This window comes from Schistocerca serialis, chromosome 1 (genome assembly GCF_023864345.2).
Source record: "Schistocerca serialis cubense isolate TAMUIC-IGC-003099 chromosome 1, iqSchSeri2.2, whole genome shotgun sequence".
NCBI classification, from domain to species: domain Eukaryota; kingdom Metazoa; phylum Arthropoda; class Insecta; order Orthoptera; family Acrididae; genus Schistocerca; species Schistocerca serialis.
This window is the reverse complement of record NC_064638.1, coordinates 534079143-534096865: the sequence shown is the minus strand read 5'-3', so window position 1 is coordinate 534096865 and position 17723 is coordinate 534079143. Positions and strand designations below refer to the sequence as shown.

Sequence of the window (17723 nt, the reverse complement as noted above, 5' to 3'; positions counted from 1 at the left end):
CCACGTACTGTTCAAGAGGTGGAGTTAAGTGCCGGCTCTGGGCTTCACTCCCACATATCCGTTAATCTGTAACTACAGAAACACAATACTGCACTTTACAAGCATTCACCACATTCATCCACTCGACACAGATACACTCTTGATACTTAGTAACAGGTCGGAAGAAGGCAATTGAAAATCACCTTCACTCTTACCTTGCCAAATTTCCTGCATTTGCTCTCACACTTATTCCCTGAGTTTGGTGCTACTTTGACTCTTTCTCATACACTCTGATTTTATTAATTATAACATTTTCGTATGAAAAGTAATGGGGGTGAAATTACAGAAAAATGTACTTTAATCAACACGGTGAAACATATCAGATCAGTTCTCAAAGCCTTGTATAAAGCAGAAACACCTAAAAGCTATATGGAAGACAGCTGCTCAAGAAGCAAGTGACTTTCGAAGTCTGAGCAGTTCACGAATGCAACAGTACTGGGAAAGTTCGATGCATGATACCAATACAAAAGAAAATTTAGTACGAAAAGCAAAGTCCCATTGCGGAATAAACTCACAAATTGGAAGCTTCACAGAGAAAACGCAAACGCTAAATGCGAAACTTACACAAAATTCAGTGAAAGAAGCTCCAGGCAGGAGTTGGATACCTCTCGATATCTCTGTGACGATATACTGCCCGCCGTCCCGAATACCAAAGTTAGTGGTCTTCGTTTCACCCCACACCTTTTTGGAGTGGAAGATTCACGAGTTTTGCCAAGGTGACAACTGAGAATTTTTCATGTGATGGAAGCCATCATGAGTCTCTCAACATGCACTTATTTTAGTTCTGTAAACTGAGTAGAAGTTTGTACAGATCGCGCTCTCTCCTCGTTTGACCGAAAATTTGTCTGGGCGCGAAACGCAGTTCGTTTCCCATGTTATGTACGGTGAAATATTTGTGTCTCATTGTTTCAATATGGTTCAAGGAAAGTCTATGAACATTTCTAACGGCACGCCAGCCCCTCCTCCAGGAAACTCCCAATTCCAACAGTTCTGAAAAGGCGCTTTGCGATACCTCTGTCTGAGACCGCTGTTACCTGAAGCGCCATCTTCACGTAGCTACACTGCTTCTGAGAGAATTCATGGAAACCTTCGAACTGTCCGCTACTCGGCCACTCAGTGCCTAAAGGCTGCAGATGGTCTCTCTCACCAATTCCAGCAACGGGGAATTTTACAAGCTCAAACTTCATTTACAGACCCTGTTCCTCCGTCTAGAAAAGTTAGGGGAATAAAACAGGAACGTATTCATTTTTGATCGCTGAGCGACATGTGACAGTTACGTCACATCATCCTGTTGTCCCCCGAATTAATGAAGTTCCCTGCACACTAGTCCTATATCGTCACTGCTTACGTCTTCGTGACACGGCAAGAGAAGGGAATTTCTCCTTAAATTTAGCATCGAAGCTGAGCAAGGAGAACTAAAGTCCTACCACTCTTCCAATAAGCAAATTAATGAAGTCCCTGTATCATTACAAAAATTAAAACAATTGTGCCATCGACGCAGCTTCTGCTTCTATGAGCGTAATTCGAAACATACTTCGATATTAAAAAATGGTAACTTTGGTAAACTGGGTACGTTTCTTTGTGATTCTGTGCACTTTTGACATATAAAGTCATTTTGCATAACAAAGACAGAATTTACATTGTGAATTATCAACGTCTACCTCACTTGTCTAAACATACAAACAGTTGGGAAAGGAAATCTACTAGGTACACCATTCAATAGGAGCACCACTTGCTCTTCAAATAAAAATATTATTATGTGCGTGTGGATTCAAGTGTTACTCTGAGCAGTGTTGTTTATGCCAGGTGAGTATGCAAAATTAATGAACTGTGGAGGTGCAAACGAGTGCTTTCGTAAATTTATCAAACAACATGTAAGCGGGCACAGGGTCGCTGACAAATGTCGGGAGGCGAATCCGTTCATCACACAGGCGGGCGTTGGGGAAGGCAGCCACATGTTTAGGTACAGTTGTGGTGGCTAACCGGGTTACAGGTCTGATGGTGTGAGGGTTACGCGTATCCTGGACGGGGATTAAATTCAGGTGGCGGTAACCCGCTCTTTGCCACTGATCGTGGACAGCCGCAATAGCCGTGGGGTGGTCTCGCTCTGCGTATCTCCGGCTACATCCTATGGACCCCTAAAGCACGTCGAAAACCCGAATAGACAAAGCGGATCATCGCTCATTCTTCTGCAGCCTCAATTTGTTTGTCGGAACTGAAGTAGACTGGTTTTAGAAATCGGTGAAAATTCAAAAGTTGAAGCGCAACCACGGCAAAGCATTTACTTAATGACATTATACTGTTGAATGGAACCTAAAATATTTAATTATTTAAAGGCCTACCGTCATCTGGCAACATTTTGGTGGATTGTACCTCCCATACGCTGCTCTGACATTATTCTCAGGCATTTTCTCGGCAGCTGCTGTTATAAAAACTGTAGAAGTGGATGATGTAGAGACAGAGATGAAAAGTAAGACGGCTGCATTCTGAACAGTGATTAGAAAGTAATCTGTGTTATATCTAAGCAACAAGTGTATTTTAATGCATGTTTTGTTTTACAACGGAGTAGTCGTGACCTGATTCTAACTCCATTCCTAAATGTTTCAGAGCACAGTCGTCAGGCAGTCAAGGAAGTTGCGGCAGGTAAGCCTCAGGTCTTAGTTCGGAGTGAATATCCCTGTATCTGCCCCTGCAAGAGAATTGCTAAGGAAGCTCGAAGGTCGGACACTGTTAAGGGCGTGCCAGTTCTAATAAAAGAATACCTATTAATTCAATAAAATGTTAAAACCAAACTTTGGCTTGAGACTGGCTTTAATGTTGCTTTTTTTTCAGTTTTGGCTCACGGAAGGAATTCCTTTTTTATTAAAGAATCGTTTTTGGCGAGTAAGATAAAATGCGATATAGGTTGCTGTTTTAACAATTTACACTGAAAGTATTATTGTCAGTTATTGTTAGCATTCTGTAAAGTTAAGCATACCATACCAAAGTTAATCACCCGCAGTAGATATTTTGTTAATACCGTGTAACAGTGCAATAACGCATCTAGACCCTTTTCTTTAAATTTTCCTTCTGGCTTCATACAGCCAGCCACGAACTTTTCTCTTGTGCGAACCTCTTCATCTTAGACTAGCATTTACATCGCAATATGTTGTTCTTTGCTTGTTTGATATATTTGAATCTCTTTTTTCCTCTACGGTTTGTACTCTCTTCATCTCCCTTGCCTCTCGATATCTTAACATATGTTCTTCTTGTCAGTGTTTCTCATGATTTGCTTTGTTTGTCAATTCTTCGAAGAAACTCGTTATTCTTTATCTTGTCAGCACACCTATTTTTCGGTATCCTTTTGCTGCATAATACATCAAGCGCTTCGATCCTCTTCTGTTATGGTTTTCCCACAGTCAACGATACACTTCCGCAGAACACTATGCCCCGAACATTCACTCTCCGATATTTCTTTCTTCGATGAAGACCTGGGTTTGACACAAGTAGATTTTTCTTCGCCAGGATCGCACTCTCTCCCTCAGCTAGTCTGATTTCATGTTCTTATTGCTCCGTCCTTCATTAGTTATTTTGTTTCCAGAGAAGCAGATTTCTTGAACTTCGGATGCTTCGACCTCATCTTGATAACGGCTTCCATTCAGGAACGAAGGAGCATACTCATTATGAAGGTGTAGAAGAAAGGGAATATTGGGTCACCGACACTGTTGAAAAAACATCCTGTTTCTTACTGACTGTAACCTTAATGTATGGGCACAAGTCATTGTATGATAAACACACGCCGGCCGGGTTGGCCGAGCGGTTCTAGGCACTAGTCTGTAACCGCTCGACCGCTACGGTCGCAGGTTCGAATCCTGCCTCGGGCATGGGTGTGTGATGTCCTTAGTTTAGTTAGGTTTAAGTAGTTATAAGTTCTAGGGGACTTTTTTTTAGAAACACACTGAAAACATTACAGAAACACTTCCGCGATATATCCTCCACAGGTTAAACACCACAGCTGGCCATTGATTCACTCGATGTCCTGCGTCATTTGAAAAGAGCAAAATTCGGGACTTGTCGGTGGCCACTATACGCTTCCAGTCTGCTATTGTCAATTCTGGTGTAGTTTGGCCCATTTGAAGACGCGCAGTGCAGCCTTACACGCTGCTGTGAGCAGTGCCTTTTGCGAAGTAGCCGTCCATTAGAAGCAGTTTCATTCCCATTGTTAACTTTGTAATTTATTTGGATTGAATTGTATTTACTGACAGCAGCAATCCTTGTAGAGTTTGAAACCGACTGCCAGTGACAAGAAGTGCCACTCGTGTCCATTCCTTGACTCCATTCAATATTCTCACGCAGTATTACGGTCACTGTTCTCACGCCTTATTACATTTCTGAGACTGGAATACAATTCCCGCTAGAGAGGCTGTAGAGTCCACGCGTAGATATACACTGACATAGCCAGCAACTTAGTTCAGGGATTGGTCTTCGGCATGTGCACATACGAAAATATTTTCGCGACATTCTGCGTCATCTGCACGTCGACCCATATTGCTGCGCTTATTCCGTAGAACAAAATGGCGCAACACACCCCGGCACCCGTTTCACTTTCCGTTAACTATTAGGGGCGATTAAGAAGTTTCTCCGCCGAAGGCCTTACGGTCCAGAATCGGTATGCCAGTGAGGCAAAATCGCCAAGGGTACTGAGGCATTCATCCCATCGATGCAACAGTTTGAATATATCCGTTTGGTGAAACACTGTGTTCGCTGCGTGATGAAGTCCGTAACGGCCTGCTTCACATCTTCGTCCGACAGGAATCGTCGGTTCTTTAAGGCCTTTTTGAGGGACCGAAGGCGTGGTAATGGCGTGGGGAGAGATCAGGACTGTATGGCGGCTGCTCGAGGATCTCCCGCTTCAGATGGAGTAACTTGGCCTCCCAGAGCGACCACCGTCTTGTGTCGAATGGCGACCAGCACAGAACTTGGCGCACCATTCCACAGAGTTGGCTCTTCTTTCTCCTGTGGATGTCTATCGGTGTTTGTCCTTCAGCAGCCAAGAAAGTAATAGCAACTCGTTGGCCCTGCTTGGACGCATTTGGTAATAACATCGCCGTAGTTTACGTTTCCCCATTTACCGTACGTGCGTCACAAAAACACGAATGCTGAACTAATCTCTTTCCTGCATGTCGGTGATTGCGTATGCGCATCAGAGTCACGTTTCGTTCCATATAGGCAGCAGCAAGACCGTCAAACAGAAATGCTTTAATCTCCCGTTATACTTTCGATAATCGGTGTTCATTGATCGCAAAAGTCGGACTGTTGTTTCCAGTTAGTTAGCTATTTAATTAGATGTTCCAGAAGCACGATTCTTTTATCGAAAGGAAGTGAAATGAGTCAGCCTACAGGATATATATTCATTAGTGTCAACATTAATGCACATAGTCATGCTCATGCGACTGCACAGAAAAATAAGTTTTTCTTTATTTAATTACTATTTTTAATACAAGGCACCAGTTCTTACATAGTAGTTCTTCAGTGGAATATAAAGAGTTGTCCAGAAGAAATAATATTACGTTAGATTTAAAACTGCTTAGCTGCCTTTCAGACATTTCTCGTTATTGGGCAAATGATATAAAACTTTGGTTGCTGCATATCGAAATTCCTTTTGAGCCACTGTCAGTTTCAATTCTGGGTACTAAAAATCATTTTCTCCTCTGGTGTTTTAGGTATGAACATCGCCATTTTTGTCCAGTTGTGATAGATTACTTATAACGAATTTCATTAACGAATATATGTACTGTGATGGTACAATTAAAATGTGCAACTCTTAAGAGGTGCCTGTATGGTGAGTGAGGGTGAACAGCACACCTGCTCGCTGCTTTTGCAGTCATTACTTTTTAAGTGTTGAGTACGAAACAAAATTATTAGAGCGCATAATCTTCTCACTGCTTTGTGCACTAACTGGTGAAAGTTACTAGTGGTATCAGTTATGTGGTCCGTTTAATGATCATAAGTTAATACTACTTTGTACGGTAGTTAAATTTTACGTAATATTTCCATCTTCATTCCATTAGAATACGCAGGGTGAGTCACTAACTATTGCCACCTAGAATAACTTCCAAAGTACTATAGGAGCAGAAACGTTTGTGGGACAAATGTTGCATTGGACAACGGGGGCCATAATATGACGTTAGTTTTTTTGTTGCCAGGTGGGGTCGCGTCGGAGATATGGTCAACTTTTTTTTTCTAATGGGATGCTATAGTTTGGTACTTATTTTCTGATAGCGGCTATCGAGACGAATCCAGTCATGTGTAACAGTAAGGTCACTGAATATCAATGAAGGTCAGAAAAGTGGCATAAAAGTCCATTTACAGAAGGTGTTCGAAGTGATGACCATTGGTATCAAAGCAGTGCTGCAATCTTCTTATCATGGATTGAGTAGTATTGCTTATCACTTCGATACTTATCGTAGCACATTCTCTGACAATTCTCCCTCGTATATCGTGCAAATAGCAAATATTCGCCGAATACGGCGTATCGATCTAATGTGCACTGACATGTAAACACTACTCGACGGTTTCGAAATACAGCACTAATAGGAACGCTAAGACTAGTATCGTAGAATCAAGTGAGTGTGAATGATGTATTCCTTCGAAGAACAAGTCGATATGCTTCTTATTTACGGAGAATGGCAACGAAATTCAGTGAGAGCTAGAGATTATACGCTGAAAGATATCCTCAACGTGCTCACCCTACACGTCGTACTTTTAAATACGTGTATGATAAACTGAGAACAACCGGATCTTTAACGCATCGGAAACATATCCGGCAAAGGAAAGTTACTAACGAGGAAACGGAAATTGGTACTCTTGCCACTGAGGTTCGAGAGCCTTGTGTTAGTTCGTGTCAAATCGCAAGGGAATCTGGCATGAGCCAGAGTAGTGTTGTTCATGTTCTGCATCGCGATAAATATCATCCTTACCACATCAATTTCCATCAAGAATTAACTGGCACAAATTGTATGTGTCGCATTAATTTCTGCTGATGGCCTCAACTTCGGATTCAGAGGGATGACACATTTATTAATTTGATTTTATTTACTGACGAGGCTACATTTACGAACCATGGAAATGTTAATTTGCATAGCATGCATTATTGGGCAACTGAAAATCCATGATGGCAGCGGCAAGTTGCACAAAAGAACCGCGGTCGGTGGATGTATGGTGTGGGATTCTGAAGAACAGAATTATAGGCCCCTATTTCACCGAAGGAAATGTTAATGGTAGAAAGTAGACAACATTCCTGCAAGAAATATTGGGCTTGTTATTGGAAGAAATACCTTTGGGACCTAGGAACAGAATGTGCTATCAACACGACGGGTATCCGGCACATTTTTTGCCGATGGCTAGAAATGAGTTAACAGAGACAATTCCCAAAACGTTGGATTGGACGCGGAGGAGATGTGTCGTGGCTGGTTGGTTTGCCAGACATGACGCCTCTGGATTTTTTCTTGTGAGACATTGTTTATGGAGACGTTGCAACTACATCTGAAGATATGCGAGAGAGAATTGTCAGAGCATGTGCTTCAATAAATGACGATGTGATAAGGAATACCACTCAATCCATGATAAGAAGATTGCAGCACTGCATTTATACCAATGGTCATCACTTCGAAAACCTGCTGTAAATGGACGTTCATGCCACTTTTCTGACATTCGTTGACCTTCAAAGACCTTACTGTTAGACTGTTAGACGTCATTGGATTCATCTCTATAGCCGCTATCAGAAAATAAGTACCAAACTATAACATCCCATATGAAAAAACAAAGCTGACCTTCATACCTCTGACGCGACCCCACCTAGCAACAAAAAACCAACGTCATATTATGGTCCCCGTTGTCCCATGCAACTTTTGTCCCACAAACTTTTCAGCTCCTATCACACTTTCGGAGTTATTCTTGGTGGCAGTAGTTAGTGACTCACCCTGTATGGTCTTGCGAAACTGATTGAATTATTTTAAAAACACCCTGTATTTTTCAAGCGACTGACTTAAGAGGAAGATATTTTTGCCACTGTAATCCCATCCGGGAGGCATATGGAGCGAGAAGATGAAACAACATTTAAGAGAAAAAGTGTTTTCGTCAATCACCAACAATGAAATGACGTACCGTATAGGAAATATAATAATTAAGATATGTACCTGTAATATCACATATTCGATGTGTATCTAAGGACCTAACTAGCTGCATTCACTCTGTGGTGTTTCTCTTCCACAAGGTCTGCCAACGTTGGAGGATACCACGTGGCTGGGCCCAGAACATTAACGGCACCGATCAACATTTCCTGCTCGCCCTAAACCAGGTATGTCCTTGCTAAATGTTTGCTACCTTAGTTACAGAGTTAATATTGACCATGGAGCATATGTCCTCTCAAATGAACCAGTCCCAACTGTAGGTACGATGTTCAGTTTTACAGGGATCAAGCCTCTGACAGTCTCCATACAAATGTTTCGGTTGCTCTTGAAAGTGCTGTCGTACGACAGTATACAAAATAATCCTATAAAGTACAAAATAGCTGTATATGGTGGAAAGTTTGTTGATGTTAACGATCGAATCAGCCTGTCAACAAAATGGCCGCCCACATGTTGCGAACTTTGTTTCTAGTACGCCGCAAAAGTTACCCTGGGACGCTCTTACGCATCCGCCATATAGTCGCGATCTCGCCCGATGCGATTTTCTTATTTTTCGAGCGTTGAAGAAAGAAATTCGTGGTTGTCGGTTTGCTTCACATGAAGTGGTGCACACCTGAATACAATCATGGTTCCGCAAGATACTGCAAACAATTTTCGGTGTAGGCTTTATCTTTCTGACCTCACAGTGGGATAAATGTACTAACAGTTACGGCGAATAATATTGAAATATCAGAAAGCTTACTTACTTTTTGTCATATATGTCTTTGACTTCCCCTTCTGCGTCTATTTTATACGAGTTTCGAAACCTCTTGAATAGCACACTACTGTACTAGCCTTTTCAAGAGTTTTAGAGTGTCCTCTAATGAGATAAATAGTTCCAGTTAAAAATCTAAACTTGCTTTTTGCTCTCTGTTGAAATGCGAGATAATAGGGTCAAAAGAGGTTACGTTACGAGTCCTCTCTCCCCCGCCCGGCTCCCCTTCCCACGCCTATATCTCGTATCGATTGTGAAATGTTCACAAAACGAAGGGAGTGTAACGCCTTATGCGGCTCATACTAGGGTAAATTAACTCGGTGACAGGTTAATAAACAATGCAGAAATAGAGGAGCAAGTGAGGTGGAACCGCGTCGAGACATTACGAGATTTTTTTAAAAATGATGACAAAATGAAGTTCACTGAACGGCGAAACAAAACAGGAGCGCGCTGAAGGTCCCTTGTCTGGATCTTGCACCCCGTTGGGTCCGGATCCTTTCTCTGATTGTGAGGCAAAGGGCATTTACAGCCTTTACATCTTCGTCTGAGGCAACTGTTGTATCGGGCTCCTTATGATCCAGATAACCAAAATTGGGACGTATTTTAAGGTGAATATTTTTAGCATGATGTTGAGTCAGCAACTGTAAAATGTAATTACATTAAATTTCAGCCTCCAGTTGCATAAGGAAAGAAACTTTAGCTAGGTTTCGGATATGATAATGAAGCCTTCTTCAGAAATGTCACAATATAAAATCAAATTAACATATATCTGCCATGTGTTAATTTATTATATATTGTGACATTTCCGAAGAAGGCTACATTATAATAGCCGAAACCTAGGTAAAGTTTCTTTGCTTATGTAGCTGGAGGCGGAAATTCAATATAATTGTATTTGAAGATCCTTCCTCGTTCCACGCATGGAATTGATCAGGAAATGACCATGTGTCAACATCGACCTCATGCAAAACTTCATAGAGTCTGCGCCGTGAATGGCTAAGTGTGCTGAAAGATGGACCTACATGCTGTTAACGAGAGGCAGCACTGGAGGACGCACAATGTCTCTGAGGTATCTCTGTGCCAGAGAATAGCTACAGGAGCTCAAATGGTAATCGAAAGCAAGACACGATAATGGTTGGGGTAATACAGTGATAGAACTTGTCCTAACGCTTCGGGGGCTTTACAGACTCTGTTGACAGATATTTGAGAGAGCTAGAACAGTCGTTATAATGCAACACCATTACTCAGAAGTCCACGCTACCCAGATTCAGGAATTGTCTAAACGTAGTCGTCTATGTTGTGGTGCTATCGACACCGAATGCAGTGTCGTGGCTTCTGCCAGTGTCCAATAAATTATGCAGGACGACACAGTGTGTTGCAGTGAACCGATTACTTGTGCCAGGGTAGCAAGTGGTAATGTGAATACGATGTACCTCGGGCTCATTATGGTGTTGCTCCCTCGGTGTGATTAGAGTTTCTCGAATACAATCTAGACGATTCTGTAATTTCCCTCATGTTAACGTTCAGTCTGACAGTGGGTCATATCTCTACGCTCCATATCATAATGGACTTCAGAAGATCATTCTGTATGCTGACAACAATAATTACTCAGGAAAACTCTAATGCTGCTGACGTGTTCTTCATGGTCGTGCACGAGGCTCACAAAGATGCCGAGGCAGTCCACGCCCATTATAAATAGCTTTAAGTTATAACTGGAAGGTGAGACCAACACACGATTAAATTTGTAAGTGATTTGGGGTTGAATAAGGAGCGAAAACTAGTACACGGAGGTGAAACCTTTGGCAGTAACAATGGCTCAAACTTGAATGGGCACTGTCTCGAGCTGACCTAGAATGACAGATACGGTCACGTCATGCGAAGCTGTTTCACTCTGCGCCAGAGTTCGTCAGTTGGAATCGTAGTAGATGGCGAGTGGTGGTGTGGCATTATCTCAGTAATGAACGACTATGTGGTTTCAATAGGTGAGAGGCACTCCACGCTATCACACCAATCGTGGCGCTCACACGTCGATGACGCGTACAATCTGACAACGTTCCCTCCCCTTTTCAGAATACCCCCATACGAATAGTCCAGTCTGATAACGTAGCAGAAACGGAAACCGACTGTAAAGACAACGTTGTGCCAATCTTGAGCCCCGCGTTGTTGGGCGCACCATTTTCGGTGTGATTGTTTCTTCTATGACAACAAGGGAAACCAGCCTATGGTTGCTAATCTGACATTCAGTAGTGGTCCAGAAGTCGTCCCACTGTCCGTATGGACACTTGTATCATTGCAAACAAGCCCAGTTTCTGACTCAAGAACCATAACGCGGCTGTGCGATCCTGCACAATCGAGTGAACATTATGTTTGTCCTATCAGGCGCTAGGTATGTGGGGCTCCTGCCATCCTGCGTGAAGTTGAGTAAGGCCATTCATAATCCATCTGTTCCATATTCGCATGATAGTCATGGTATGAAAGCGAACACTAGCAGGGATGTCACAGGAAGGCAAACCGCAGTCTCGGCAGGTGACGATCGTGCTCTTGATGCTGGTATCCGTTTCTCTGTCACACAGACAAGATCCTATCACAAGTAATCAAGTGTACGGTTAGATTTCTGTACGAGAAACGCGGTACCTTATTTACAGGATGTACAGGCAGATTCAAAAGTGCGTTAACTTTTAGAAACGCACCAGTTCACGGAATGATGTACTCAGAGAGGTAAAACGTGACACACTTGCCTGAAATGATCTGGAGTTTTATTCATATGAGAACCGAGTGCAAACCTACCAACAGATGCCTCTCAAGAGCAACACGTCAATGACGCCGCATGCAAACTCGAACAAGTGCAGAATTTGGGCTGCCGAAAATTCTAAAGCCATCATGGAAACACCACAGTATGACCAGAATCTCACGCTGCGATTTGGATATGCCACATCAGCCGTGATCGGGGCCTTTTTCTCCAAGGAAATGCTTAGTGCTTTTTTTGAGACTGTCAGTGTGATTTTTTTTCTGGGTACGAGGTACGCCCATATGCTAGAACACCATCATTCTTAGCCTTGCTGATAAACACCTGTTGGAAATGTGACTTTTTTGTAGGATGGTGTTCCACCTCATATTTGCTACACGTGTGAAAGATCTCTGGCGCACATCGTTTGGTGAGGATCGCGTGTTGAGCCGTTATTTCCGCCATGCTTGGACCCCCATGTCCCCAGACCTCAATTATTGATTGTGGGTGATCGTCCGACCTCGTTACCAGTACAACATCCAACGGAATATTCTCACCATACATGCTGACGTGCTATACGGTGGTAATAACAACATTGTCCTTCGGCTACATATATTGTTGATGAACGACAGACAAAATGTTGAAAGTTTCTTATAAAGGACGTCGTCTTTGCTAGAAAATCAATTGTTATACTAGGTACTGCTTTTGTGTCATATGAAGTGACATCTGCTGGTCATTTTTTGCATTTTTTGTTTCAATAACACCCTATATCATTTCAAGAATGTGTGTCAGTTTTTACCTCTCTAGATAGATTTTCCGTAAAGTACTGAATTTTCAATTGCTATGGATTTTTAGACCACCCTTAGACGACGCTTTTCCTTCCTACATTGTCCACTTGCGTTTAAATGCTAATAATTTGCATGTACAAACCTGTAGTACAGTGCATGTCAGTTTGATGTTTGTTGCATGACTCCTTCATGGTGTTGCAGTTTTAATGTTCCCCGGTGACTAGCTTGTAAGCTATGATAATATGCTCACATGATGATAACACTAATGCACTCAGGTATCCATTGTGATACTCATTCAACATTGCAACACTCACGAAGTATTAATACACTTGGTGTGGATATGTATGTGTTCATTTGGATATGTATGTATTCATTTCCTGCCGCACGGAGTGGCTACGCGTTTTCTGGCGGCATGTCCCATCCCGTCGGAGGTAAGTATAAGTACTGTGTAAGTCTAGAACGCGATGACCTCAGCAGTTTGGCCCCTTAAGAATTCACACACATTCGAACATTTGTTCATTTCTTCCAGATGCTTGACTTTTTTACCAGTGTTTCTGCTATCAAACTAAAAAATAACTTATATATGACCGTTGTACTAGAAACAGACGCCAGCGCGTGCATGACGCAGTAGCTTAGTGTGGCCTGGGCTGTCTCTTTCAGACGGATGACACCTTCCAAAATTGCACCACGCCGACTGGCACGACGGGCGTCTGCCGACACCTTGCCGCCTGCTTACTGCGTGACTTCGAGGAGAAGCTGGACGTCTTCCTTTCGGGTTACCTGTGCATCATCAAGGGCGGGTAAGGCTACATTTGTGTACCTGCCGTGTTCACGGCCGACTTAGCTGTCAACTGCTCGGAATTCAGCATTTTATTTAAATGTATCATTTTACTTCCATATAATATCTGAAGTAGCGTAATACAGTGACGAAAAAAATCGCAGCACTAAAAAATAATTAATGTGGAGTGATGGGAATTCGGGAATACATTTAATTTGTCTTTGTAACATATGTAAGTGATCAACATTGAGAGATCAAGTTAATGTAAGTCCGAGATAAGCTATTGCAAATGTGAAATGCTGGCACAGTAATAAACGGTGTGACTGCCGGAACGTTAAATGCAAGGATATATTCAACAGCAATATGTGGGCGAACATTATCGTGTTGGAAAACATCCCCTGGAATGCTGTTCATGAATAGTAGCAAAACAAGTCGAAACATGAGATGGCCGTACAAAACTGCAGTCAGGATACGTGAGATAACCACGTCAGTGCTGCTGCTGCCATACGAAATCGCATCCCAGACCACAAATACAGGTGTAAGTCGACGCAGGTTGGTTGTAGGCACTGAGCTGGCCTCCTTCTAACCAACATTGCCATCACTATCACCCAGGCAGAACCAGCTTTCACCAGAAAACACAACAAACCTCCAACGTGTCCTTCAATGAGCTCTCGCTGGACACCCCTGAAGTCCCAAATCGCGGTGGTTTGGGTTCAGAGGAATGCACGCTATAGGGCGCGTGGCTCGCAGTTGTCCTGGAAGTATCCAATATGTAACAGTTCGTTGTGTCTGGCCTGCCAACTGCTGTTCAGATTGCTGCTGCAGATGCAGTACGATGCGGCAGAATCATAAGCCGAACGCGATGAGCTCCCTTCTCGGTAGTGCCACGAGACCGTCCACAGCCCGGTCGTCTTACGGCCGTGCATTCATTCCCGTATTCACCGGTGCCAGCAGTCATGTACGTCACAGAAAGAACATCCAGCTTATCGTAGCCCTATTACACGACCTCGTTAAAACTCAGTGAGGTGTTAGTAATTACCACTTTGTCGCATTAAAGTCATTCTTGACTAACAGCAACTCACCGCTTCCAATCTCAAAGGTAGCTAACGTTCACCAACGTCACAGGGTGTATTTAAAGCAACCCTGATTTTCATTCGCATAGTGACGCTACTAGTGCCACTCTTACGCGACAGGCGCGAAATCTGAATAGGCATCACCTTTCAGTTGCAGAAACACGCCAACCAACTTTCGTTTACGTGGCCCAATTCATTCTTCATGTCTCGATTTGCTTTCCACGTCAGTGTAGTTTATTTCATGAATTACAGAAATAACAAATGAATTGTACCTTGATTTATGAAGCCATTGACTGAGCAATATAATGAAAGTTACTCAAGCCAGTGAAGCTACTCTTCTCTCCTTTGGGGAGCTCTAAGGTAAGCATTGTTGCAGATTTATACCAGCACTACAATTACTGGCAAAGAAAACCAACGTTGCCGGCCACTGCAGGTGCTTACGTACGCAGAGTCTTTAAAAGTTAGTTGTAAGACCTTAAAATCCACATTAAAAATAAATGGTATGATAAACTGATAGTAGTATGATAAACTTATAAAGTTTAGACGTCGGGGTAGTACGTAGTTTCATGACACGCTCCATAGGACTACGGTACTGAGTAAAACGTCGCAACATATTGCTTGAGAAAACGTAATCTACGTCATGCGTAGCAGCGGAAGCTGTAAACCTACATCTGCATCTACATAGATACTCCGCAAGACACCGTAGGGTACATGGTGGAGGATATCCTGTGTCATACCCTCCCGTTCCACTCGCAAATAGAGAGAGGAAAAAATGACTGTACGCCTCCGTATGAGCCCCTAATCCCGTATCTTATCTTTGCAGCCCTTACGCGCGATGTATGTTGGAGCCAATTGAATCTTTCGGCAGTCAGCTTCAAATGCCAGTTCTCTAAATTTTGTTAATTGCGTGTCCCAAAAAGAACGTCGCGTGCATTTGAAGGATTCCCACTTGAGTTCCCGAAGCACTTCCGTACGACGTTTTGTTCGAACTTACAGGTAACAAATCTAGCAGCCGTCCTCTGAATTACTTCTATGTCTTCCTTAAATCCGGCCAGGTACGGGATCTCAAACGCTCAAGCAGTATTCAAGAACAGGTCGCACCAGCGTCCTATATGCGGTCTCCTTTGCAGGTGAACCACTCTTTCTTAAAATTCTCCCAATATACCAAAGTCAAACATTTGTCTTCCCTACCACAGTTTTCATATGCTCGTTCATTTCATACCGCTTTGCTACGTTACGCGCAGACTGTTAAACGACTTGAATGTGCCAAGCTGCGAACGTCATAGCTTTGTTCTTCCTACTCATCCGCATTGATTGACATTTTTCCACATTTGGGGCTACCTACCATTCATCACACAAATTGGAAATTTTGTCTAAGTCGTCTTGTCTCCTCCTATAGTTAGTTAACTTTGACACCTTGCCGTACACCACGGCATCAACAGCAAACAACTGCAGACTGCTGCCCACCCTGTCCGCCAGATGGTTTATATATACAGACAACAGCGGTCCTACGTCACTTCCCTGGGGCACTCTTGGGGATACGCTCGTCTCTGATGAACAATCTCCGTCGGGAACAATTATCAGTTAAGAAATCATCGAGCCATTCACATATCTGCGAACCTATTCCATATGCTCCTGCAATGGAGCACCGTGTCAAATGATTTCCGGAAATCTATAAATATGGAATCTGCCTGTTGCTCTTCGTCTATAGTCCTTCGTTTATGATGTGAGAAAAGGGCAAGCTGAGATTCGCACAAGCGATGCCTTCTAAAACCATACTGATTCGTGGACATAAGCTGCTTAGGCTGAAAAAAATGTTTTATATTAGAACTGAGATGTGTTCAGTGATTCTGCAGCAAACTGAGGTTAGCGATATAGGTCTGTAATTTTGCGGGTCAGTTGTTTTACCTCTCTTATGTACTGGAATCATCTGCCTTTTACTCCAGTAACTGGGGACTTCGTACTGGGCGAGAGAGTCACGATTAATGCAAGATACGTAAGGGGCCTGTGCCGTAGCGTAGTCTTTCTAAAATCGAAATGGGATTCCATCCGGGCCTGTTGATTTTCAAATCTTTAAGTTGCTTTTCTACGCCAGGTATGCTTATTTCTATGTCGGTCATAGGTCAATTGACGGTATGTTTCTACGGTTCTCCTGGGTAAACGATATCTTGATCGTGAAATTTAGAACTTCGACTTTCGTTTTGCTGCCTTCAACTATCACACGAGGCAGGTCAGCAAGGGACTTTGAGCCACTTAGCAATTTTACCTATGACCACAATTTTGTTCTCTGTCAGATATTTTGCTGTGAGTGTGGCGCTGGTATTTGTTGTATGCTTCGCGCATAGGTCTTTCCATAGATGCACGAATTACTAACCTTCGCTTGTCGTCGTTTGTGCGTCCCCGTCTGAACCTAGAGTGCAACAGCCTCTGCTTCTTCAACATCTCATGAATTTCCTTATTAAACCATGGTGGGCCTTTTCCATCTTCTATCCTTTCACTAGGCACGTACTCTACGGACCACAATTTACAATCTGCTTAAACCTTGGCCATAATTCCTGTACATCCCTGTTACTGGTGCAAAGTAATGGCAATTCATAGTCTAAGTAAGATGTTTGCTTATCTGCTCCAGCTAGCAGAAACACGCACCTCGACTTCTTGATTGATTTCTTAACTTTCATAATCGTAGTTGTTATAATGGCATCATGATCACTAATCCTTCTATACAGACTTTGTGAATAACGTTCGGCATATCAGTAGCTACAAGTGCGTGAGGGCTCCCAAACTAGCTGCTCAAGACAACTTTCAGGAGGCGTATTCAAAAGTGATCGCATGAATGTCTGTTTGTACTCCCCGTGGTCTAGGGGTAGCGTCTTTGATTCATAATTAAAACGTCTTCGGTCCCGGGTTCGATCCCCGCCACTGCCTAAATTTTGATAAATAATCGGCATTGGCGGCCGAAGACTTCCGGCATGAGAAGTTAGCCTCATTCTGCCAACGGCCTTGTCAAAGAGGGCGGAGGAGCGGATAGAGGTTCAGGGAACTCTCTTGTCCTAGGGGTGGGAAATAATCCCTAAAGGCGGAAGAATCATCAATGATCAACGACATGAGGATGCAGAAGGCAATGGAAACCACTGCATTAAATACACGTAACGTGTATCCACAGGACATGTGGCCTGTAATTGGAGGAGTGTCATGATGATCTCTCCATTGGCAAAAGATTCCGGAATAGTCCCCCATTCGGATCTCCGGGAGAGGACTGCCAAGGGGTAGGTTACCATGAGAAAGAGATTGAATAATCAACGAAAGGATAACGTTCTACGAGTCGGGGCGTGGAATGTCAGAAGCTTGAATGTGGTAGGGAAACTAGAAAATCTGAAAAGGGAAATGCAGAGGCTCAATCT

General features: G+C 43.0%; 1 long non-coding RNA gene across 1 annotated transcript in view; it reads left to right on the top strand.

The window, feature by feature from the left end:
* Nucleotides 1-13197, top strand: part of LOC126457827 (uncharacterized) — a 50909-nt gene extending 37712 nt beyond the window's left edge. The window contains exons 3-5 of the long non-coding RNA XR_007585531.1: nt 2647-2682; nt 8294-8377; nt 13132-13197. This is a non-coding gene — a long non-coding RNA (uncharacterized LOC126457827). The remainder of the gene's footprint in view (nt 1-2646; nt 2683-8293; nt 8378-13131) is intronic.
* Nucleotides 13198-17723: the final 4526 nt, after the last annotated feature.